The sequence below is a fragment of the Dermacentor variabilis genome, chromosome 5 (genome assembly GCF_050947875.1).
Source record: "Dermacentor variabilis isolate Ectoservices chromosome 5, ASM5094787v1, whole genome shotgun sequence".
In the NCBI taxonomy this organism is placed as follows: Eukaryota; Metazoa; Arthropoda; class Arachnida; order Ixodida; family Ixodidae; genus Dermacentor; species Dermacentor variabilis.
In genome coordinates, this window is record NC_134572.1 from 155,555,104 (window position 1) to 155,582,587 (window position 27,484).

Here is a 27,484-nt window from a genome sequence, read left to right on the forward strand (position 1 = left end):
TGCAAGCAGAGCTGCTTATGACAAACAAAAACATGTTTTAGGCCTTGCGCCATCATCACCCCAATCATGCTTTCCATTTTCACTAACGTAAGCTCAGCTCCAAGTTTACTGCTGCAATGATCTAATTGAAAGTGAGTACTCCACATAACGAATAAAGAACAGACATGAATATTTGGTGATGCGCTGCAAAGCCCGCACTTACTATAAAGAAAATGAAACCTTGTGTACTCCTCAATCCTTACAGGATGCCTACTTGTATAAAATGGGAGATTGGTTCCTTGGATATTGCTGGCATATCAATAAAAGCAAATCTATAAGGATTTTACAAATGTATTGCGTGCTTATAGAGGCACTTTTCCTCAAACGTCCTGAGAAGTCTACAAAGCCTAAACGTCATTATTTCTACCTGTAACAGTTTCCAGCATTACCATGCAATTTGCGTCTCGGTGTTTCTTGAAGGACACCAGGCAAACAATGTGCGCGCATGTAGCTTTGCGGAAAACTGGACCTAAAATCCGCATCAAAAACTCCATGGGCACAGCGGTTGTGTGTTGATCACTACCACGTGCCATAAAGCCAAGAACAACTATTGTTGCAATAAAAAAAAACAGTTGTGCCACTTCGGCTTCAGCCATTGTCCGTTGTCTTCGCCCATCTTGCCACACGAGACCTTTCTTTATAGGACATCGCAGTGTACATGAGCCCGCTCAGTTCTTGAAATCGGCACCCTTCCCACGTGATACTGCATGGCAAGGTTATTACTACAGAAGCCGATTTTAAGACGACTATGTGCTATCCACTGCAGCACTTTACATTTGAATAATAATGATATGGCATAAACTAATATTGCACCTTCGTTGGTTGCTTAGTGGCTGTGATATTACGCTGCTTCGAACGCCTTCAGGGGATAAAATCCCGTCAGCTATGGCCGCATTTCCGTTGCAGTGAACTGCAAAAGCTCCCGTGTACGATGGATTGTGTATATGTTAAAGAACTCCAGGTGGTCCAAATTAATCTGGACTTTTTACTACGGCATGTCTCAAATCAGATGATGATATTGGCTCGCCATACACCACCGACCTTTTCAAATAAAAAGGCACTGTAAACGGACAATGGCTTGCCATTTAACAGAGAAGAAACTTTAAGGCTTTGTTCATCGCTAAACAAACCATCAAGTCGAAAGAAGTTGATGATGTATGGTCTTTTATGGCGCGAGGGCCAGGTTTTGCCAAAGAGCGCCATGACAGGTGGTAATGCTGACTATGTAATGTGGATGACGTACACAATGGGCTCACCATGGCACATGTGATGTGGCTGTAAAAGGGCCTAAAAACTTCCGCTCTAAGTGGAGTAGAATATATAGGTGCTAAAATAAAGACGGTGACAAGGATGTTATGTGGGCTATGGCAATTGGCTTTCGTTAAAACATGATGCAATAAAACTTAACACTGACACGAGAGTTTCAAGAGAGCCCTTGAATTCAGGGCTCTTAGTCGTGTGCTAAAAGTTGCCTGGCCAGATGATTTTCAGGGTGTCCGTTTCGGCTAAAAACTCGAAGACTGTTTGCAGATTAAAAAGCGGTTCATCGCTAAGAGAAAATGCAGGGTTAAGGGGTAAATTCTCGCGATTTGCAGCAGGGAAATTATTTTTCCTCTCCGTTTCTATTGCAGGGCACTGAATAAGAACATGGAGGACTGTGAGACTATTGCCGCACTTAATACAAGTTGGAGGATCGCCCCCAGCCAAAAGATGAGAGTGGGTACCGTATGGTGTGGCCTATCCTTAATCGGCAAAGAAGTACTTCTTTGTACCTTGCTGTTTTCCCATTTATCCAGTTCCCCAGTTTTGGTTTTATTGTGTGAAGCTTATTCATTGCTTGTGTATCCCACTCGCCTAGCCAATTATTCCTCAATTTACTGCGTAGAAAAGGCTTCAGGTCGGCGGCAGGGATGGGTATTTTTAATCAGCATCGCTAAATGTTACTGACCTAGCGCTTTCGTCAGCAGCGTCGTTGACTTTTATACCTTTGAGACAAGGTACCCAGCATATGACAATCACTTGATTGCACATATATGGGGAGCTCAACAGACTGTACAGCTCACTAAAAACTGAGTTTTTATATTTTCTTGCGCTAAGTAGGGCTCTGACTACACTTAATGAATCTGTAAACAATATAGCCCTAGAAAGTTTTGTGAGCCTTGTGTTTTGAACAGCCGATAGTATAGCGTAGGCTTCAGCTGTAAATATACTTATGTGTGGATTTAGTGCCCCGGATACTGAAAATGAAGATCCCAGAGCTGCGTAGAAAACTCCTTTAGAGAACTTGGAAGCGTCTGTATAGTATTCTGTACAGTAGTACTTCTCCTGAAGTTCACGAAAATGGAATTGTATACGGTGCTTCTGGCGTCCTCTTAGATATTTCTACGAAAGAGACGTCGCATTCAATGGTCTGCCATTCCCATGGTGGGAGCAGGCGTGTGGGTGCCATTAGGACATCCTCTGGGACTAGGACGCCTGTTTCTTCTGCCAGTGTTGTCAAACGAAGGCTCAACGGAGCTCTAATAGCTGGGCGGTTACGAAATAATCTGGCTGTAGACACTTCATGAATAGGTGAGCGACATGGATGCTGCACGTCTGACTTTATCTTGAGAGCATAGGAAAAAATTTAATATGTCCTTTGGAGATGTAATGACCATTCATTGCACTCCACATACAGGCTTTCTGCGGGACTTGTCCTAAAAGCGCCTGTAGCCAGGCGTATACTCAAGTGGTGAATGGGATCTAGCATCTTTAAAGCACTAGGCGCAGTAGAGCTGCATACTATTGCTCCATAGTCGAGGCGAGACCGTATAAGGCTTTTGTAGAGGTTCAAAAGGCATCTCCTGTCACTTCCCCAAGATGTGCGGGACAAGAGCTTTAGGAAATTCATCGGATTCAGAAATCTCACTCTCAGATATGTAAGGTGAGGGACAAATGTTAGTTTCGAGTCTAAGATGATTCCTAAAAAATTATGTTCGTGGCTGACAGATAGCGGCTGTCCATTAAGATGGACAACAGGGTCAGGTAATATAACTCTCTTTTTAAAGAATAGAACGCATGCGCCTTTTTGGGGGTTTAGCTTGAATCCATTCTCGTGAGCCCACTTAGATATTTTGTTTAGGCCAAGTTGTATATGTCGCTCACTGATAGCAATATTGCATGATTTAAATCCTATCTGTACGTTAACCACATGCACTGAATAAAACATTGTTCGTGGTATGACGCTATAGACGGAATCCATTTTTACCATGAAGAGCGTGCAGCTGAGCACATCACCTTGTGGCACACCTGTTTCTTGCGTAAATTGACGAGATAGCACTTTACAAATCCTCACACGGAGCGTGCGATTAGAGAGGTAGCTTTGAATCAGGTTCAAGAGATTGCCTCTGACACCCATACAAGATAGATCACGAAGAATTCCAAAATGCCAGGTTGTGTCATATGCCTTTTCTATATCTAAAAATACCGCTAATAAAAACTGATTGTGCACGAAGGCATCTCGCATATTCAGCTCCATGTAGACAAGGTGATCTGTCGTACATCTACCCTCTTTAAAACCACACTGCAATGAGTCTAGTATTTTGTTGCTTTCAAGATAATGAATTAGGCATCTGTTTACCATTTTCACAAAGATTTTGCGTAGGCAGCGTGTCAGGGCTATAGGCCTGTAGCTGCATACCGAAGTTGGATCCTTGCCCTCTTTGAGAATAGGAATTACGAGTGCTTGCTTCCAGGCATATGGAATGTAACTGGCAGAGAATATGGAATGAAAGAGTTATAGTAGTGTTTTGTGTGTTTCGGCGTGTTAGTGTTCAATCATCTCATAACCTATTCGATCGCCTCCAGCAGCTCATTTATTGCAACAATTCAGTGCAGCCTGAAATTCTACCATGTTTAATGGTCGGCTGTAAGGTTCATTTTTATTTCCTTTCTGGTTCAGAGGCTGTCGTTCCGCTTGTCGCTGAAATCTTAGAAATGTATGAGTAATGAGATGAACTCGAGATGTACTGGAATTGTGCGCCTAGCGAATCAGCTTGGTCCTGAATAGTGTCTCCTTGTGTGTCTACTAAATGTACAGGATGAGTTTCACGGCCTTTTATTTTGTTGACCCTATCCCAGGCTTTCCGTTCGTCTGTATATGAATTGATGCTACTGATGTGTTTTTGCCAACTTTCACGTTTGGCCCGGCGGGGTGTTCTTCTACCTAGTGACTTTATTTTCTTGAAATTGATAACATTCTCGGCAGTTGGATATTCGCGAAGGTGACTTCAAGACTTATTTCGATTTTTACGAGCTTCTTTGCGCTCCCCATTCCACCAGGGAACACATTGCTTGAAGGGCGATCTATTTGATTCAGGGATACAAAGTGACGCCGCATCAACAATAAACGCTGTCCGATATGCCAAAGCGTCATCAATAGAAAGTGCAGAGATGTCTTCCCAAGTCATGAGGGTGCGTTCTTTATAACGTTTCCAGTCGGCTGACTCGACTTTCCAGTGGGGGATGCATGGAGAGCATTCATCACGTCTTGTTGATTTCATGACAATTGGAAAATGGTCACTCCCATATGGATTTTTAAGCACGTTCCACTCTAAATACGTTACGAGTGTACCAGATGCAATGCTTAAATCGGTCGATGAAAATGTTTTGTTTGCCACGCTATAGAATGTAACCTCTTTGTTATTTATTAAGCATGCACCTGTAGTGGAGAGGAAGTTTTCTACTAAGCGTCCCCTGGCATCACAACGGCAACCTCCCCAAAGGGTGTTGTGTGCATTAACATCTCCGATGACAATAAAATGTTCGGGCAGTTCATTCATAAATCTTTGGAATTCTGTTTTTGAAAGATGGTAGTTCGGAGGGATGTATAGTGGGCAAATTGTTACCAGTTTATAAAACAGTATCGCACGGACTGCGACTACCTCTAGGTTTGTTTTAAGCTGTAATTGCTTTCAAGCAACCCCCTTATTTAGAGTTATTGCCACACCGCCAGACGAGGCAAGGGCGTCGTTGCGGTCTTTTCGGTAAGTGTCATACTGCCGGAGAAAGTTCGTATGTGAAGGATTAAGATGCGTTTCTTGGACACACAGCACCTTTGGATTACACTTATTTAAGAGTTCCCTAATGTCGTCTAGGTTGTGGAGTAAACCCCTGACATTCTATTGTATTATCTGTGTATCCATAATGTATGTTTATTGTGCTGCGTGTCTAAGAAATATAGATTAGATTATCTCACGAGACCTTTCCAGGACCCATGAGACGAAATTTCTTGATCTTCCGGACGCGCTCGAGGGAGCTGCGCCGTTTCTTGGGCGTCTGAGACGCCGGATTTGTGCCCATATCCATCACCTCGTCTGAGGCGATGGATACTGCCCGCGCGGCGGGCACTGTCGCGGGAATGTTGTGCCGATCTGCTGGGGCAGTGGCCGTGGGTCCAACAGGCCTCAGGGTCTGCTGGTCCTCTTTTGTGGGGGCCGGTACAGCGCTGGCTGTTCCAGCCGGGGGCTGATGGCGTGACAGCCGTCACACTCCGGGTGACTTGGGAGGCCACCGAATGATGTAGCGCGGCCCCCTGTCGCGCCACCTTGGTATAGAAAGGACTAGACTGATTGTGGAGAGCGAAACGTTTACGTGCCTCTGGAAAAGATAGGTTTAGTTTGACTTTCAGTTCTATGACTTGTTTCTCTTTCTTCCACGAGGGGCACGATCGCGAGTAGGATGGGTGATCTCTTTTACAGTTGGCACAGCACATTGCTGAAGTACAGATATCTGAAGCATGCTCTGTTGAACTACATTTAGCGCAAGCATCACGCCCTCTGCAGGTTTGCGTCCCATGCCCAAAACGCTGACACTTGAAGCATCGACGCGGATTTGGGATTTGTGGTCTAACACGTAGCTTGCAGTAGCCGGTTTCTATTGTTTCAGGCAGGTTGCTGGTTCGGAAAGTAATGATTATGCGTTTGGTCGCTATTTGTTTCTCATCTCGCCCTGCTGTTATTCTTTGCACTTTTACTACGTTCTGGTCTTGCCATCCTTCTAGTAGTACGCTTTCACTCAGTTCGAGCAGGTCATCTTCTGAGACGACCCCGCGCACTGTGTTCATGGAGCTGTGTGGGACCACTGAGACGGGAATTTCCCCAAATGCTACAAGTTTCGAGAGCTTGTCATATTACGCTTTGTCGCGAAGTTCGAGAAGAAGATCACCACTTCCTATCTTCGTTACTTTATAGCCTGGGCCAATCGCTTCCGTGAGGCATTTCGCTACAACAAATGGTGAGGTCATTCTGACTGTTTTCCTATCGTTCTGACTGTGTACAACGTAGTACTCGGGAAAAGATTGCTTTGTTTGCATGAAAAACGTGAAAGTTTCATCGTTGCCCTGCCTCTCGAGGGAGCGATCAGGTAATGGTGGAAAGTTGCTCGCCATTTGGCATTGGAAATTTCGGCGGCGATGGTGGCCACCCACCACCGAGCCCAACAAGGGGACGCTAAAAGGTTGGAAGAATACCTGCAGACGCCAGCCATGCATCGCCGCTATAACCTAATATACATGCCCAAGGTTACATTTATTACACATGGTTAGCCCTTGCCGCGAAGAAATACGGATGTAATAAGAAGTGAAGAGGAGACAGGAAAGATGGAAAAGTATGAGAGAAAGACGAAGATTGGAGAGGAGGACAGGAAAAGGCGACTGTCGGTTTCCTCCAGGTGGGTCAGTCTAGAGGTGCCGTCTATGCGAACCAGAGGCCAAAGGGGTGTGTTGCCTCCGCCGGTGGGCAAGTCGAAAAAAAATTATCGCATGGGAACTACAGCCACGAAATTACCAAATGAAGCAATAAAATTAACCTAGAATCATCTATGAAAACTACAAAAAAGCACTAGAAAAATGCAATGTTCAGCTGTATGGTCAGATTGCTGCAGTGATGTCTTCATTATCTAAAGGGAATGCTGCCATTTTCTCAAAAAGTCCTGGTTCGTGAATTCGGCGCACCGATTTGTGAAATGGTTCTTTAGTCAAAAAAACTCCTTCGAACAAGCAGGTCCCTCAGCACTTGACTAAACGTATCTTTAGGTTCAGCAAAGCCACGAGTGCTTTTTTACCAACATCTAGAAAACCCATCCGTGAAACAGACATTGTTATTTTGTCGTACACGCGAGAGACATCCTACAGCATCTTTCGCCTCTAAAGACTTACTCTTCTTCACCTCATAGAATGCTAAGTTGAGCTTGGCACGGTAGTGTAGATAAGGTTTCGTACAACGGTCTGATGCGTCATATTACCAATAGTGCAGCAAGCAGTAATAGTTTGCCGGCGAAGCGTAGCGGCTATCTCATTGAGTGTGACCGTAAAATGCACAAGAGAAGGTAGACTGAGACGTGAAAATAGTTGTCTGCGCTAATTGTGTGACTGCGGAAGAATGGCGATGAACGAGAGGCCGTGAACTATTTTTAGCGGTTATTACGAACTTCTGTGAGAAATTTGCAGGAAATTACCATAAAAAGAATACTAAAGAAGCAATATGGAGTCCACAATAAAGCTGAAGTGTCACAAATGTCTTTTTCTGACGCCAACCATGGTCAAAAGTTTGAAACGGCATATTAGGCCCGCCAAAAGCAACCACAACACAAGATTTGAGCGCAGAAAAATATTCGCAAAATACATCAAGACAACGTCTTCACCCTTAAGGTAGAATGCACTATTGTTTCTCTCAATAATCTGAGAATTACTGTAGTAGTGTACGTAATAATACTTAAGACTCATGATGGTTCTCACGATATGCAGATTTCTTTAAATAAGCAAACTTCCAAGAGAGACAGCGGAACTGCTACAGAACCCATTTAAAGTGACGTTGTAAAATTAAGTGCCTCTGTGATGAATGCAATAATGGCTATTTCACAAGGCAAAATTTTGTCGCGTTTTGCACAGCCAAATTATATTACCCTACTTATGAGTCTGGACTTCCCCAGAAGTCTCGAATGTTGAACGAGAGAATGCAGCCAGGTGGCAAAATTAAAGACAGTATCTGACTTCTATTTGCCTGACAGAGTCTTCTGAAGTTGCAGGACAACCTTCTCGTTTGCCACACTTCGAAGTAATCGGGGACGAATCATGGTGCCACTACTACGAGCCTTAAACACGATGACAAGGCTTACAGTGGAAAGATTCGAATTAACCGCCCCTAAAGAAAGCAAGGGTCGTCATTTCCGCCAGAAAGGTGTTGTTGACTTCCTTTTTAAGGTCGTCGAAGCCATTACTGATAGAATTTACCGTATATTGAGAGAGTATCAATTGTTTCCGATATTATGAAACGCCGGATCGGCTGCGTGCTCCAATGAAGAACAAACGACGTGGAAAACCGACGAATGGGGTCACCTTCTTCCACGACAATGCGCGTCCCCATGTCACTGATGTAGTTAATGCAAAACTGGCAAAGTTCAAGTGGGAAACGCTGGAACATCCGCCATGCAGCTCAGACCTGTCGCCTTGCCACTTCCACATTTTGGGGCAATAGAAGAAACACCTCAATGTAACAAGATTCGTATCGGACGATGACGTAAAAGAGTCAGTTGCAGACTTTTTGAAGCAGTAACCCAAGGAGATTTAGGAGACGGGAATCACTCAACTCGTTAGTAAATACGACAAATGTGTATCTGCTCATGGAGACTACTTTTAAATAAAGTCCCCCTTTGTCATATGCTCGCAGTGGCTCACTTTCATTTGATTGGCCCTCGCATATTTTGCACAACTCCTGCATTTTATACGTGCTCTCTGTTGCGACTACAATTTCGGTGCAATTACTCACGATACATGACCGGTGACAGCTTCTCCTGCGTAATATATTGGAACAAATGTCAGCGTCCTTGAGATTTTTCACTGGCCGTTGCACACGTACAAGGATCTAAACAAGGTTCTTGAATGAGAAAGTTTCCTTAACATATTTGTCCTCAACTTGTTCATTTCATGGCCTTTACATTTTTCTATCAGTGGCATGAACTGCTTTGATGGTTTCGAACTGATATACTCCTAAATTTCATGTGATATTTTCTTCACTTATTAAATACACGAAAAATATGGGAGCATTGATATCAGTTATTCTGGGCACAATTTTTGGCACCCCATACTAGTATAATCTTTTATGAAAAAGAAATACATGTTTTACATGTTTTGAGAGTGCGTAGCGTTCAAGGAATCGTTTGCAGCATATTTGGCAGTGGTAATGCGGTATGTTTTTGATGGATGAAATCGTGTATTTGATCCCTCGACAAATTGTTTAGGAGGAAGCTTTAGCTCGGGCCTAACTCTGTCGGGGCTTTTTGAAATACATATAAAACGCAGAAACGCTTTTCTTAGATAACCCCTGGATCGCTTTTAAGGAAATATCTTGCATTTGAGAGAGAAAGTTCAATTCTAGTGTCTGTTTGAACCGGAATTTTGATTTAGAGCCTGAAATTTGTTTAAAATATTTTGGAAAATTAGAAATTTCGAAAAAAATAGAAGAACGATGTTTTCAAGTAAATAGCTCTGTATCAAGAACGAAAATTGCGGTTCTGTAAAGGCATCTATTATAACAGTCAAAGCGGGCAAATTTGGCGCGGCAATTGGTATCTTACGTGAATTAGTTACATTGTGTAAAGGCTTATTTCCATAATAATAATTTTTAGAATCATGTAAAACAGAACTATTTTGTCCGCTATAGATATACTATTAGATGCAATTCACAGAATTTCGATAACATTTTTCTTTGTTGAGTTACAGTTTTAAAGTTGATCGTCTCGTTTTCTGAAAATTTGCTATATATGCCAATTTTTTATAAATAACTGACAACCCAAATAAAAAATTGGAAACCAGCAGTGCCTACAACTTAAGTTTTTCTTTTAAATGCAAGAAACTCGTCAACTTTAGTGCAGTGGTTGCTGAGAAAAACTAATCCACTTTATACATGTATATATATACGAGCACCCGAGCTAAAGCTTCCTCTTAAGTGAGGAGGCCCAGCTGCAACGTGAACCCCCCTCCCCCCCCAACGAATTTAAGGCTACGCCACTGGTCTCATCTCCTTCGCGGCTGGGCATGCTCACTTGATCGGCGAGTAAGTTCACAAGCTACGTTGTGAACCGCATGTTGCCAGGGAGAGGAGAACGTGGACGCCAAAATATTTTCGATCGTTCCGTGATAATGGCCACTGTTATTGTTTAGAATTTTGAGCGCATCTTGCGAGATGCGTCCTTTCGCGAAATTGTTAACTGCGATCTTTCAGTCGCTCATCATGATTCTAGCTTTGATGGAGGCCAACGCTAATGCTATTACTGATTCCTCCGCAACTTTGAGGATGTCAGTTTTTCACATTTCTGCTCGGTAGGGTTTCTCCGCCTGCGTCTACCACTACGATGGTGATTCCTTTGCATTCTCTATATTCTGCGGCGTCAACGTAGGATACGCCCTCTACATCATGGAATTAGCGCTCAGTGTGGCGCGCCTTTGCCTCTCGTCGCTCCTTGTGGAACTCCCGGTGCATGTCCTTTGGCATTGGCAGAATTTCAATGTTTCTCCTCGTTTTATGGAATGCTGAGCTTCATGCCGTGTTGTGCTTCGTAGTGAATGTTTAGTTTACGTAATATGTGTCGCCCCGAAGGTCTCTGTGTGAGTCTTTCATAGCGGGCGTTGGTATGCGCCTCGTTTAGTTTGTCAATCGTGTTATGTCGCCTCCATTCTAAGTGTTTGTCGTTGGATGTTGGGACGCGCATCTCAATTGCCTGTTTGAACGCTCGTCTGATGATGCATTTCGTTTTGCTTTTGTGCTGCCACACCAAATGTTATGTACAGCGGCACATACATGACGTGGCTGATTACAAAGGACTGCACTAAACGAATTAAGCCGCCATGCCTCATGCCGTAGTGTCTATTGGCAATCCGTCTTAGTCTTATTGCTTGGTCTTCTTTAGCGCATTGATCGTATCGACGTTTCTAACTTCCTCACGTAACCGGAGTCCTAACACTGATGTGATCTACATTATGTATCGGGCCCCCGTTTGCCTTTATGTTAATGTTCGGCGTTCGTCCGTACTGTTTACTTTTGCGAGGGGATACTAAGCCCCCTCTGCGCAGCGTTTGCGGCCTCTGTAGCCGACTCGAAAGTTTCCTTGATTTGGCCCTCACTTCCCCTGTCGCCTCAAAGTTATGTCGTCGGCGTACGGGCTTTTTTAAGGCCGTGGATCTTACTAAGGATTTTAGGTTGACCGATTATGGCCACGTTGAAGAGAAAGGGCGAGAGTACTGACTCCGGCGGCGTTCCCCTACTACCCAGTAATGTGTCGTCCGACTTGATTTCTCCAATCGTGATTTGAGCTGTGCGGTTCGAGAGAAAGTCACGGACGCAGTTGTAGGCCTTGTGACATACCCCTAGTTACGGAGGTTCCCTACCTATCCTGGCATTGAGTGTAATATTATGAAACACCTCGGTGAGGTCAAGCCCTAATATATCTTTTGGTCACCCTCCTCTTACCCATGCGTCGAGGATTTGATGCTTGATTTGGATTAGGACGTCCTGTGTGGACAATATCGGCCTGAACTCAATCATCATGAGTGGATACAGGCATGTGTCCTACATGCACTTACTTGATGTTGTGATAACGAAGTGCTCCCTCAGCCTACCCGCGCACGAGGTTACTGTTATGAAACAGTAATTTCTTGTCGAGTTTGGGTATCATCACTGCGTGTGCAATTTGCTACTGCCGCGATAATGCGCCCTGCTCGCAGCACTCATTCATGTACTTTGTGATTGCCGCGATGGATTCGTCGCTTAGATTTCGGAGAATTCTTTTCGTGAAGTCCTCCTAGCCCGGCAGCGACTTCGTGTTTAGCTTATTTTGTGCCTCACCTCGGTCTTCATGATTTCCTCATCCATCGCGGGATTCTCCCTTTCCGTGTACGCGTTCTGTGCTTCCCGCGTAATGCTTCCTATGTATTTGTTCTGTATGTCGCGAATAAGTTGGTCGTCAGATCCGTTGTAAGCGTAGGCGATCTTTTTGAGGTTCTGCCTTTGTCGTTTTTGCTGCCTTCGGGGTGTAAGAGACATCAACGGATGTTCCACGTTTTTCCCGTCTTGAGCTGGCTGTCCATGGTGTTACATGTGGACACCCATTCCTGTCGGGCTAAGCGGTTGGCGTGATCCTCAATGCCTCTGTCTAGGCGTGCTAGTCACCTCCGCTGGGCCTGATTCAGTCTCTGGCGCCTCCAACGTTGCTGTAGGCTGCTGTGCGACTCCTGAAGGTGGAGTAGTTGTGTGGCTGCCTCGAGCCCTGTTTCCTCGGGAATTTCTGTAGTAGCCTGCTTTACTACCTTATGTATCTGTTGAGTCCATTTACCAATGTCTATAATAATGTCTGCGCTATCGACGTCTGCCAATGGGCCGTTGTATGCCGGTGCCTCTCTGAATATGTCGCTGTCCCCCGTCAATTTCCTACCCCTGATTTTTGGGGGTGCCGCGGCTATTGTTGTGGCTATAATTAAGTAATCGCTGTCAAGATTTTATTCCGTGTTCCCCTACTTGGGCTCCCGCGTATTTGTAAACGTGAAGTTAGGTGTTGCGTCCACACTCACGCTTTCACCCGTGCACGCGGGTTGTTGGGGATCCGTATTGAGTTTGAACCCCTTCCTGTTGCACGTCTATTCAGAGATTGCGTCTTTTGACGCTTCCTCTGCGACAGCCATACGCGGAGTGCACGTCGTTAAAGACCCCAACTACCACCACACTATTTCGCTTGGCTGTGTTTAGGGTTTTGGGGAACAGAAGCCCGAACCTATTCCTCGGCCTTGAAGACAGACAGCCAAAAAACTCTAATGAGGTCCTGAGCAGCAGCGCGGGCCCCTCCCACGTGGCGTCGGGGAGGCCTAGCCTTACAGCCACATCGTGAGCCCTCTGGACAGCCGGGATTTGTGGGAGAACCTGCGTAGTCTTGGTGACAGTGCTCCACTCCCCCTCGGCGACTTGATTGGGTCCCCGTAACGTTGGGCAACGCCAGATAATGTTTTCTAATTTGCTAACAGTCACAGAGCCCTGGCAGGTAGACTCTAAGGCCGCACGGGCAATAATGCGGAGCAAAGCTAAACTGGGATATGACCTAGTCTGCCACATTCTCAGTGAGATTGCCTGAGATTGGGAGAGTTTACCTTGCGCAGGCGGAAAAGCCCGCCTGCCCATTTGATAGTGCTTGGTGACTGTGTTGAAGGTGAATAAAATGTCTGTTAATTCCCCGTACCTATCTTGCAGACCTGCGTCCTCCCGGAGGCGGAGGGTTAGAGCGCGGGCCCAAGAGTGAGTATCATTGAGGTTGGTGAGGCAGAATAGGTGAGAACTGAGTTGCGGAGACATAATCTCATTGCCGAGAATTTTAGAGGCTTCCATAGAAATTGAGCCAGAAGGAAAGGCCCTAGCTGCCGATGTACATTCTTTATAGATTTGCGATCTATTATCGTCCAGAAGGGCGAGGGCTCTGGCCGCCAGCTCGGCCTTAGAGGGAGTGTTATCTTTGAAGGATGCGGGATTGAGGATTGGACTCTTGTGGCTGATGACAACGGCAGTGAACCTGGTGGAGTGGCCATACTGAGCGGCATCTACGAAGCTAGTCGAACGAGGTTCTTCCCTGACGTGTCTGAGAAGTGCTACAGTCGTGGCGCTGCGCATGTCAACGTTGAGCTGTGGAGTAACGTCGCGAGGAAAAAGAGAGGCCTGAATGCTTGCCCTTTGGGCGTCGGAAAGCCGATGTTTCGGCTCCTAAACGAGCGTGGGGTTGAGGCCCAGTGCGGCCAAAATCTTCCGGCGGGCGTGGACGACAGCCGAGCTACCTGGGCAGATACCTGTGCATCCATGATCTCTTCCAGGTTGTTGTGAACCCCTCCTTGCACGGGTTCCTCGGTGCTAGTTTGCATGGAAATGCTAAACACCCTCTTTATGCACTTTCAAATTAGCGCGTCCAGCTTCTCCTCGTAGCCTTGCCAGCAGTGCATGGCTGCCACGTAGTTGATGTGCCTTATGAGGAAGGCGTGAATGAGCCTGAGAAGGTTGTCTTCTCTTACACCTCCCGTCCCCGCCTCTTGGAGAGACTGTTGTTTAGTACGATCATGTTTTCCGTCTTTGTAGTGATTTTGTTGGACCGTTACAGACGTTCGACTTTATCAACATGCCGCGAACTCTAAGTAGGCCCACCCTGGGAATGGGATTATCGTTATTCGTTAGGAGGTTTATGTCGACTGCTGACAGCGGCCTCCATTCCTTAGGAGTGGGCCCCCTCCTGACTAGCCTGTACAGGGGGAGATCCGACTTCCTCGAAGAGCACATAATGCCCATGTTCGTGAGAAAACATTCTGTTTGATCAAGGGCTTCCTGAAGCGCCGTTTCGACCTCGCCTTCGCTGCTTCCGGCACACCAGATGGTCCTGTCGTTAGCGTAGATTGTGTGGTTGATGCCTTCGAATCTGGAGAGAGAGAGAGAGAGAGACATGCAAATTTGAGAAAGGCAGGGAGGTTAACCAGAGCTAAACCTCCGGTTTGTTACCCTGCACGACGGGAAGTATAACGCTGCGCGAGACAACACCGGCCCGCCGGGGAAAAAAGCCGTCGCACGTGCAACAGGTATACGGTGCGCGTGAAAGGAGGCCGACAGTGCTCGCTGCTGCACGTGTGTTGCACGTGCACAGTGTGCCGGAGAAGAGGCCCGGTGTTCGCAGGCGCTGCGGCTTACAGGCAGACATTGAAATGGGCCAAGAAACACCCACGACGGACTCGACGTCAAGCGAACGACAAGAAGAAACAAGCGCAATGCATACAGGCTCAGCGGAAGAAGCCGACGTCGTGCAATCTCGGACCTGCATTAAAAAAAGCGGCAGAACTATAGACCTCAACGACCAATGGCTGACATGCGAAAGACAAGCAGAAGGAAATCACGCGCATCAAAGTCCCCGCAGAGACCCAATACACAAAACAGCATGCCATGCTGCCGCCGCGACGCGAATCTAGAATGCCACTGCTACCTTTCGAATACATCATGATTGTCTACAGCCCACAAGCTGGCCTTGAACTCGCCAAATCGCCACTCGTCGCAGTCATTCACGCAGTCGGAACATCCAGCTGAATATTGCAAAAAGAATTCCACGACAACGTGCGAGCAGAAATGCAAAAAGAAGAAAACCTCAGCACTCCATGTACAGCAAACAAGAACTACGCTCAAAACATAGCCAAGGTCACTAACATACAGCAACATTTCCAACGTAAAAGCCAACTCGCGTCTACCAGAAGATGTAAGCAAGGATGTTGCCTGGTACATGCAGTGCGGAACTAATAGATGGAATTCGAGTGCCAGCACGCTATACAGTCCTCAGCGCCCGCATGCTAGGGCAGTCAACGGCGGCGGTCGTCTATTTTGACGGCCCACACGTCCCCTACTTCATCATTTATCAGAGCGGCGACTATCGATGCAAGCCCTACTGCAAGTCAGTTCAGTATTGCCGAACCTGTGGCAACCTCGGACATCGCCAAGCCGTTTGCCCACAATCAACCCCAAATTTCCCAAACCCTCACAAACACCCCCCCCCCGAACCATGACTGCCATCCCACGTGCAAGATTTGCGGAGTAGGACACGAAACGGCTGTGAAAGAATGCAATCAAAACTTCAAGCCTAACCCACCACTTTATCAAGTAAGAAAGCAATAGCAAAACAGGATCCAAGAGCGCGACAGTCAATGTAGCTCCAACCGCGATGAGTTCGTTGAATTAATGCTGCCAATGGATGCGTCACCAACTCAAGTAACGCCTCCAGTAGCACCGCAAGAAGTAGCAGACCCACGTCAAGATCAAAATCAATATCGCGATCGCGTTGCCGAAAACGCGTGAATTATGCTCAAGTGGCCAATGGATGCTCCGTCATCTCAAGGAACACCTCCAGTAGCACCGCAAGAAGTAGCAGACCCACGTCAAGATTACGATAACGGTCGCGATCGCGTTACCGAAAACGCGTGAATTGCGCTGAAGTGGCGGGCAGATCTGGCAGTGCCAGCATCGGATCGGCAGAAGCGGTAGCCGTAAGAGCCCCAGAGAGCAAGCTACAAAATCAACTGTCAAAGAGAGGCTATTCCAAAGATGCGAAGAATACGAACATGGAAACAAGCAATCAATGGAACTGTCGATACTTCCGTCCCCGGTATGCAAACCTACAAGAACTCGTTAAACTGGACCACCTTGATGTAATTGCCCTACAGGAAACCAATGCCCACAATGTTCGACTTCAAGGATACACCGCTCGTACACAAACTCAACGCACAGCCATGCTTACCAAGAAAACTCTCACAATGCAGGAACACGAAATAGAAGACATGCCCATCGAGCACACCCTAGTGGAGATCATTCCAAACAGAAAAACGTAGCAAAGCTTCCTTATCGCCAGCATATACAGCCCTCCTCGTGATCAACTTCCGGAATTCGACCACTTTGTCTGCGTACTCAGGAAACGCGCGAGAGGACATCAAGTTGTCATAATGGAAGATTTCAACGCTCCACGTACAACATGAGCTTACCGAAACACCACCAAGAAGGAAGCCCGAGTGCACGACACTGCTCAACAACACAGACTGACCCTCTGGAACGACCCACTGCAGGTCACGAGAGTCGGGAACAGTGCCTCCAGGGACACAAACCCGGACCTTACGTTCACAGCGAACGTCCATTGGCCCGAGTGGTGTCGACTCTCGGAAGCGACCACTACATTATCCAACTAGATATGGCGCATAACCGGAAACTAACCAAGACTGGAGTTGCTCGACTAACAGACAGGAAGTCCTACAGAGACAACCTCAGCGGCAACACAACAATCGACGACATCGACCATTGGCTCAAGGGCCTTCTCATCCCCGCAGGGAACCCCACCAAGAGCATCCAGCTAAGCGCCAACACTCCCGCAGTCAACCCGTGTTCTTTAAGGTACAATGTATGCCTGAGCGATGCGGTGGGAACATCAGCCGGGTGTATGTTGTTTGTTAAAAATTGAATTGGCATTGACGTTGAAACGGTTATAAGTTGCTTGCAAGGGCGCTTTGTTTTGTGCGATCTTTCTTACGGGGAAAAGAAATTTAGATTTATTTGTGTCTATGCACCTACAAAGCCGCATAAAAGATGTTTGTTCTTTCGCGAATTGAGTATGTATTTTGATTGTGAGAGGTGTTTGATTGTGTTGGGTGACTACAATTGTGTCCTTAATCAGGAAGACCGTTCGAACACTGCTAGTAAAACACCGCTCTTTCATCATTTACACTGCTAGTGTAAATGATGAAAGTGTTGCGTATCTTAAAGAATGCGTAAGAAATTCTCTTTAAATGACATGGCACAGTTTGCAAGAGGTGGAAGTCGCCAGCACTTCACACACTTTCAAGGCACCAGCCATCTACGACTAGATCGATTGTATGTGTACTGGGAGATTGCCCCTTTCTGTCAGAACTACGATGTAGATGCTCTTTCTTTCAGTGATCATTGTTTAGTGACCTTCGAGATCGGCCAAAAACAAAAAAGGAAACTTCAATGACAAAGATGGAAATTGAATGCCAAGCTTATCAAGGAAGACGTGTTCACAGATAAAACAAAAAAGGAAAAAAGCAGTTTTTTTTGACAAACTACGCTGTGCCGCAGAGAAATGGGAGTTATTTAAACAAAGCGTAAAATTGAACGCAATAGAAAGAGGTGGGTATATGAAGTATCAGGCTCAAAATCATGAACAGGGTCTGCGGCAGGAGCTTGAAGACCTGGGGCGAATCGAAACAGCTAATCCGGGTTTGCTGACGCAAGAACTGTGTCATTAAAAGAAAACTAGAAAGCTTACAGGAGGATGAATACAGAGATGCAATTATACGTGCACGAACTACAAATAGCTCGCGGGGGTAGTACCAACAAAGCGAGGTTTGTCAGATGAAAAGGCGTACGCTCGCGGAAATAAAATATTGGAAATAGAAATAATGGTGAGATATTCAGAGAACAGAATGTAATCATGACGGCATTTGAAAGTTGCTATAGAGAGTTGTTTTCTTGTCGTGAGCCAAAGGTGCCGGGCTATGAGGATGGATTTTTGGCAAAAATGCCGCCGCTAGGCAAAGGGGAAAGGATTTTATCAGAAATTAATATTAAAATGGAGGAGATTTAGAGGGATATCGAGGAACTAAGCTCGGGCAAATCTCCTGGTCCGGATGATATTACCGCGGCAATTGACAAGGCTTTCAAGACGGATAAGTCAACAGCATTGCATGAAATATTTTCATAAGCACTCGAGCGGGCGACTTTACCTCCATCGTTCAATCGTGCGCACACAGTTCTAGTGCCAAAAGGCAAAGATACAAATATATTACGTAAAGTAACGGGATACAGGCCAATTACATTGACAAATGTTGGCTACAAGGTTTTTGTGATAGTTCTTGCAGCAAGGCTGCAGGGAGTTATGCGGAAGTTAGTTGGCCCGCATCAGACATGCGGCATCAGAGGTAGGAAATATTTACAAATATTCATACAGCTAGAGGCATTTTAGAATATTGCGATAGCGCTCTCCTCTAGGTAGCGATGCTGCAAATAAATATAGCTAGAGCTTTTGATACGGTGCCACATAGCGTTCCCTTTTTAATAATTAATTATGTAGGACTTGGTTCCGTCATGTGTAAAGGCATCAAAATGGCATATCAAAGTTCATGTACAAATTTAATTGCTTTAGGTGAACTCTTACAACGTATACAAGCACTCTCTTTCGTTCGACAGGGCTGTCCGTTAAGTACTTTACTTCTTGCTTTATTTTTGGAGCCGCTCTGTAGAAAAATTGTTAATAGCACAGAAATCATGGGGTTTAAGATAGTCATGTGAAGTACGTGTTCTAGCTGATGCCGATGACGTTGCCCTATTAGCTGCACATAGGGAGAGTGTTAGCTCATTATTAAGAATTACTGAAAGGTTTTGCGAGAAAACCGGCAGTGAAATCAATAAGCAAAAGAGTATTGGTCTCTGGCATGGCCAATTGAATGCCACGCCCGGTGTTTTTGAAAATATCCGGTGGGTCACGACACCTAGCACTTACCTGGGAATACCTTTGGACGGGTATCGTGAAAACGAGTCACTCTGGCTCGAAAAAACGGAGGAAATGCGTGCGATGGCAAAGCATGGGGTGGCCGTGAATTGTCGATTTTTGCACGTACCACTATTTGTAACGTTTCTCTCGCTGCGTAAATTATGTATCTTCTGCAAGCACTGTATTGTACACGTAAGCACATTCAATAATTTCACCGAATCATTGCCACGTTTATCTGGTGTTCTACGTGCCCGCTATCGCTGTGATAATTAGTTTGGATCCCGAAGATTTTATTACCACTGTGATCGTGAAGGTATCCGCTATCCTCCGATACCCTACTTTCCATCAAAGGTGTGTTTTTCATCGATTTACCGGACTTTACATGGTTCACCGCCAATAGGCATTGCTAGGCCTAAGCGAGGCCAAGGCTTTCTAGGCCTAGCCAGCCGTACACCTGCCGTGGCAACATGAGGGTTCCCCCCGCCGCTTTGACACACGGTTCCCAGGTTTCCCAAATGTGCGTGCAAGTACAGGAAGAAGAAATTATGCCCGAGGAATTTCATCGCACGCCCGGATGTCTGCACAAGCGTGGGCACACGAGCCGAACACGCCTGCAAGCAACACAGGGTGAGTCGAATTCACGTACTGATACTCCGAGCTCTAAGCAGAAGATTAAATTCAACAAGAACGTTAGGACCGCAGTTATTCGAGCGGCTCGCATGCCCGCAATGCCTGCGGAAGAAATTAAGATCGTCGTGCGGCCCCGCGGAGGACTCGATATTTCAAAGGCGGGAGCTGCATGCGTGGCTTCTGCGTTCATGGCGGCAGCGGGAATTGAGAAGGCAGATCGAGCTGAGGATATGGCGTGTCCCAATACAAATCGCAACATTATAGTGATCAGCACTCCGTGCGAGGAACGAGCGAAGAAGTTTGCGCGAATACAAGCTATCAATGTTCAAAGCAAAATATTCGAAGTGAGCGTTTGCGGAACGACCGCCCACGACACAGACAAGGGCGGGATCAGGGGCATAGCAATCGAGGACAGCGAAGCCGAAATAATGGAACAGATCGTTACAAAGTACAACCCCCTCGCCGTGGGGGCGAAGCGTATCGGGAACAAGACGATGATAATCGTAGTGTTCAACGGTATCATGGTTTCGAACTATTTGCGTTATGGATCCACGCTCTATCCGTGCAGTCTCTACAGGAAGCAAATAGACGTTTGCAAAGTATGCGGCAAGGTCGGCCTCAGGCGCGACGTGTGCTCCACACCGAGGGTACGTGTTTGTCTTTATGCGGTGTTTCTATTCCTAGAGAGGACAAGTGTGTCCCCAAGGGCAAGCTCAGTGGCGAAGAACACCCCACTAGGGACCACGTCTGCAGAGGGAAATACAAGGTGTCATACGTTTTGCGGCGACGGCGATGGGAATGGCGTTATGCCCATGAACAGCGAAAGCAAGCACTCTAATCAAGCTCCTTTCCACGCCTAGGACGCTCCCGCTCACGCAGCGGTTCCCGTGGTGGATCCCGCAGCGCGTCGCGCCATGCCTCACGCCACGCATCACGTTACGCTTCCCGTCATGCGTCGCGCAGCGCATCCCGCGGCCGTGACTCGTCGGACAGGAACAGCCGCGACGCAAAGCGATCGCGCTCCCGTGACAAAGTCAGCTGGGCGGACGTAGCCAAGGGCGGACGTAGCCAAGGGCGAAGTTAAAGGCAGCAGCGCCAGCACTAGTGGCCGAAGCACTCCGACCAGCTGGCAGGCGTGGATTACCAGCCCCTACTACAAGCAACTCGAACAAGTCCGCGCAACCAATGCGACGCTGGTACAAATGACGCGCCGGCTTGCCGAAGAGCTAGCCGAAGTCAAGCAAGAACTTCCAGCACAGCAAGCCCATCCAAGGACAGACCCAACTCAGTCACCCGAGACACCTACACCCGCCACCGACACGCCATCACACCAAGGGATGCAATCAATGAACACAACCCAAGACCAACCCCAGGAGGAGAAGACCACTGACCCAACCCACAAGAAACGAGCACGCACCGAACCTACACCAACCATTGTCCCCGAGCAGAACACCGACACGCTATCGCACCAAGGCACAGATTCAAAGGACGAAACCCAGGACGTGCCCCAGGAGGAGAAGACCACTGACCTAACCACCAAGAAACGAACACGCACTTGATCACGACATTACAAGGACCTGACCCAATTGGAAACTCACCTCGAAGCCAAAATTGAAGCGCTTGCCAACACCTACGCCAGCACGGCTGCCGTGACCGACCAACGTCTGGCGCGGCTGGAGGAACTGATCACCACGTCCTTGCGCACCATACAAGAGAGTTTCGAATTCATTGAACACACCCTCAAGCCCATAGTGCGCAGCCCCATCTTTTCAGCGGAATTCGCCAACCACCCATACCTTCCAAGACAGACGCAAGCCCACCCTCGCCACAACTATGTCCCAAACCAATCCACAATAGGATCGCTACCGGGCCTTACGGTCTGACACTGGAACTGCCACAGTTACAACAGCAAGAAAGCAGTGCTGCGACAACATATTACCACAGTCAACAAGAAAGCCGACATTATCCTGCTGCAAGAAACGGCGACTGTGACCCCCACCCTCCCTGGGTATCGCGCTCACGTTAGCCAAGCGGAGGGACGGGGCGTCCGCACGTTTGTCCGCAAAGGGCTGACGTTCATCCAGCACCAGCTCAAACACGGCCGCAGCAGGGTGGAATACGCCTTTACCGAAACCATTCCAAGCAAACAAGAGAAAGGCAGCCTGTTCATCGCCAACATCTACAGTAACGCCTAGCACCAAACACAGAAATTCAAGGCCCTACTACACACAGCCAGCACCGAACCCCGAGACAACACGTTGCTGATCGGAGGGGACTTCAACGCCGCCCATCGAGCGTGGGTTTACGTGAAGGACACGGCCAAGGGACGGGACTTATTACAGGATACCCTGGACCACAACTGTGTCCTAATCACCGGCCCCGCGCATCCTACCCGCATCGGCAACACCGTAGCACGAGACACCACACCAGACCTTACTATAATCAAAAATGACCACACGGGCAAAGTAACCTGGCGCAACATGGGCGTCGACCTCGGCAGGGACCACTACATCCTCGAAATTACGATGCCCAACCAATTACAGAGCAATGCCATTATACACAAGTCAAGGGACTGGGACGGATTCCGTAAGGGACGCCTCACCACAGCACAAGACATCACCGAGATCGAAATCCGGACGCCAGAGCTCGGCGATGCAGTGCGCTCAGCCACAAAGGTTACATAAACAGATGAGGACGTCATCATCTTGGACAGCCCATCAGATCGAGGCCAAACGTTCGATACAGGCGCGTCGGAAGCAGCACTGGTTGAATCGCAAATTGAGGAAGTAGGTGGCTGATTAACAGGGTCATTGAACCCCATTGCGTGCTCCTGTGCCGTCAGCAGTGGAACGAAATCTGCAACCGAGCTGACAGGAAACTGCATCGCAGTTGTACATGGAATCTATTTCGGCACCTCCTAGACGGAACAAAGACCAAGTCATACCAGCGCGACCACTTGGCCCGCCTCATCCACACCATCACACAACAACAAGGAAAAGACGATCTTATCAGGAGCCTGGAAGCCAAGTATCTGCCAGACACGCTAACGGAAACCCACCCGCCGTACGGGGGTCTGCCCAAAGCGTAGCTTGACCAAGACATTACCATATCAGAGTACGGGTAACGCTGCGCGCGCTCGACACCCGCTCAGCAGCCGGCCCCGATCTCGTTATCAACAAGGTGCTACGCAACCTGGACGATGCTTCGATAGAGGCCCTAACCCATTACTTCAACGAATGCTAGCATTCAGGCAAGCTCCCCCGACAGTGGAAAACGGCAAGAACGATCCTGATTCCGAAACCGGGCAAACTGCGGGACATCGGCAACCTGCGTCCCATCTCGCTGACGTCCTGCGTAGGCAAAGTGCTGGAGCACCTGGTCGCCAACCGGTGGAAGGCATACCTAGAGGAGGAAGGCCTCTATCCTTACACGATGATCGGCTTCCGGCGCAGCCAATATGCCATGTTACAACTCAAACAAGAAATCATCGACAACAAGACACAAGACAGCAAAGTAATTCTGGGTCTCGATTGACGAAGTGCATTCGACAAAGTCTCTCAGCCATATTAGCACAAGTATCAAAACTCAACATGGGGGTAACGAGCTACAAATATATTCTAGACTTCTTGACCAAGCGCAGCTGTTCGTCCTCACACCGCTTCGACCGCGACGGAAGCACGCTCCCCTTCGGGAGTGTGCTTCACATCAAGATTGTGACTGCATCGGGGCAACGCTTCGCCGAAGTTCCCAAAATCAGGGTCCTGGACCTGCTGCTCAACAAGAGCTGCCGCAACGACGAGACCATCAACAAGCTTACCCCCAAGGCAATGGACGCCATCCGGCTCATACACCGAGTCTCTACACGACGGGCGGGCATGCGTGAAGACAGTCTTGTGCGCCTTGTCCAGTCGTTCGTGATCAGTCACATCGCCTACGTTGCGGTTTACCTCAACATGCACGTCACTGACAGCACCAAGATCATGACGCTGATCAGACGGGCTTACAAGACGGCGCTAGGTTTAGTGGAGACCACGAGTACGGCCTCGTTCATGCAGCTCGGCGTCCATAACACCGTAGAAGAAAGAGCCGAGGCGCAGCTCACCGCGCAATTCGAGCGCCTTTCTACCATCAAGACGGGCGCAGTATACTAACATCCCTGGGTTAAAGCCCCCAAGCTCCCAGCCGTCAGCGGTGCGAGATCACAGATGAGGCGCGGGCCCACATTTACGTGGACCCCATCACGAAGAACATGCACCCAGAGTGCAACCAAGAACTGTGGCAGGCGCGGGCAAAGGCTCTCACCGAACAACACGCCGAAGGCCCGCACGCCGGGTACGTGGACGCAGCGGAATACAAGCGGGAGAATTTGCGGCAGAGGTCGTTGCGGCGGCTACCGACACCAAGATAAGGGCATCGAGCTTGCGGTGCACGAACGCCACAGACGCTGAGGAGGTTGCCATCGCTCTGGCGATCACCGAGGCTGAGTGTCGCACCGTGCTAAGCGACTCGAGGAATACCGTGTTCAACTTTGCCAAGGGGCGAATATGCGCGCCGGCGGCCGCCATCATCGGCAATCTCCAACTTCAAGATCGCGGAAGGACCGTTCGTATCAAGTGGTTCCCGGCACACGCCGGCGAGTGTGCATCCTTACCGATCCACAACGAGACGGCCCATTCGGCGGCGCGAGCGCTTACCTTCCGCGCCCCCGAGAGTGACCGTTCCGTGTGGTGGTTCGAAACCAAGGACAGATTGACCAGTTATGCCGAAGTACCCAAGTGTTACCGCTTAGCTCGACGGACAATGCCGCCTCTCCACCCGGCACTCAGTCGGGAGGAGGCCGTAATTCTAAGGCAAATACAGACCGCGTCACTCCTCACCCCCGCAATGCTTCACGGGCTTCATCCAGAGCTCTATCCGAGTGGGCTGTGCGGTGTTTGTGCAGTGGGTCATGAGCCTCATGACCCACTACAAACGGGCCCAACTGGGGTACTACAGAGAAGGGTATAACCCCGGGTCGACGCTTGGCCAGCATCCCTACGCGTTAAACCGTCGTTTTCCGGCACTTTATTAAAGTTATCCCTATCCTATCCTTTGTGGGAGCGAACATCACGGACAAATTTATTCCGTCGAGTAAAAAAAGGTGGTCTGTCGGTGTGCCATTTCTTTCTTCAGCAAGTTGTATCACATTTCATATTGATAGGGGACGAAGGAGACCCGTTTATGTGTTGTTTTTTTCAAACCATGTCAGCAGTTTCTATGCCTGATTTTTTGGTTTTTTCAGCCCTTGGCCCTCATTAAAGAAGTTCAACGTTCTTGAATGAATGAATGAATGAATGAATGTGTAGTTTTTATTGGCGGAAGGACCAGGTATGGCCGAAGAGCGCCATGCAAATGTTAGTGATGTCGCAGTGGAGTGATAGGTTCTATGAAGTTGATGTGAAGTAACTGTAAAGGGGCCTAAAATATAGTCACTGTAATGTGCGTAAAATGTACGTGTAATAAAACTATGGCGATGACAAATGACGTGTACTATGAGCATTAGGGTGCATCGCAAAAAATGATACGATACAGAAAATGCATAAGTTTCTAAAATTCACTAGAGCACCATGGCCTCCTTAGAGCCTTTGAGACACAAGGGCCTGGAGGCATGTGCTATACAAAACAACTATCACAGCGGCATCCTCTGGAAAGAGGATGCGCTACGAATTTATTGGGCTCATAACATGTAGGACAACCTCATTTAAAAAATCGAGAACTACTTTGTGTTGAAAAATGGTTCCTTACCAAGAAACATGGCTGGGTGAAGAGGTATGCAATAACGATATGCTAGAGGAAAATGTTTCTTTCTTTCAGATTCGGCTTTGCGACACTCCAAGAGGAAGTGGAGGATGGTCAGCCTCTCACCTCATCGACCACAGGTTGGCGGTTCATTTCCAGTAAGCAGAAAATTGTGTGTACCAAAGGTGTGCCCTATTCTGAGGCGGCAGAAAAGAACATCTGTTCACCATGATTTTGCTGGGGAGGGCCAAAAACCTAACTGTGGCTTTATAACGTGCAGTTTATTGTTTATTTCTGCGTTCCACATGCGTTGCCAGTGTTGTCGCAGTTTCTTACGCAAGAAAAAATTCAGATCTGTGACAGGGACAGCAGCTGTAGGAAATGTGTTTGGTGATGTGACTGATATGGCCATTTTATCAGCCAGTACATTACCCTCGATACCTCTACGGCCTGGTACCCAGCATATTACTTCATGTTTATGTGATATGTAAATACTGCATGAGAGGGGGTAAAGTTCAATGAAAACAGGATTTTTAAGCTTTTGTAATGGAATGAACGCTTTTACGAGACTTAGCGAATCTGTGTATACAATTGCTCTGCCGAGTTTTAATTTCTGTATATGCCTTACTGCAGAGAGTACTGCACAGGGGAATGCAGTGAAGATACTTGTTTGCGTGTTCAATAAGTCAGATTTAGAAAGAGAGGGACCAACAGCAGCATAAGATACACTAGCATGTGATTTTGACGCGTCTGTGTAGAATTCGGAGCAGGTGTACTTTGAGTGACGTTCACGGAATTGCATAGGGATTTCGAGGTCACGTGCGTGCTTTGTGACCTCTACAATGGATACGTCACAGTCTATCACCTGCCACTCCCAGGGCGGTAATAGCTTAGCTGGGGGTATTAGGCGATGTTCGAGAACAGGGACATCCATTTCAGTGCTAAGTTCTCTCGCACGCAGTGAGAAAGGAAGTCTCATTGAGGGTTTATTATGAAAAAGCGTTTCACACGTCAAGTCGTTAACAGTGTTGAAACACGGACGTTCTTTATTGGAGCGCACATTTAGAAAATAGGTAAATAGGTCCGTTCTCTGAAAATGTAGTGACCACTCGTCTGACTCTGCATATAGACTTTCTACCGGGCTTGTTCGAAATGCGCCAGTGGCCAGGCGGATACCCAGATCATGAACGGGGTCTAACATTTTTAACGCACTCGGTGCAGCATAGTGATATACTAAGGCACCATAATCTAACCGTGATCTAACTAGGCTCCTGTAAAGATTTAAGAGGCACCTCCTGTCGCTACCCCATGCAGTGTGGGATAGAACTTTAAGTAAGTTCATGGTTTTTAGACATTTTTCTTTAAGATATTTTATGTGTAAAATGAAAGTGAGCCTGGAGTCGAGATGAACAGCTAAAAATTTGTGCTCTTTCTTGAGGGGAATTTGTTGTCCACCCAGTTCTACACAGGGTTCAGGTACCAGGCCTCCCTTTCTTGTGAAGAGAACACAAGAGCTTTTGTGCGGGATGATTTTAAATCCATTTTGGTCTGCCCACTTGGACACCTTGTTTAAGCCCTGCTGTACCTGTCTTTCCCACACTGTAAGGTTGCAGGACTTTAAACCTGTCTGTATATAATCTACGTAGACGGAATAAAAAATGGCCGGTGGCAGTGAAGGACGAAGTGAGTTCATTTTAACGATAAAGAGAGTGCAACTGAGTACTACTCCCTGGGGTACACCTGTTGGCTGTATAAAAGGTCGCGACAATACGTTGCCGATTTTCACGCGAAAGCTACGATCCGACAAATAGCTTTCAATTATGTTCAGCATATTTCCACGGATGCCCATCTCCGACAGGTCTCGCAAGATCCCGTAACGCCATGCCGTGTCATACGCTTTTTCCATGTCAAGGAATATCGATAATAAATACTTTCCATGTATAAATGC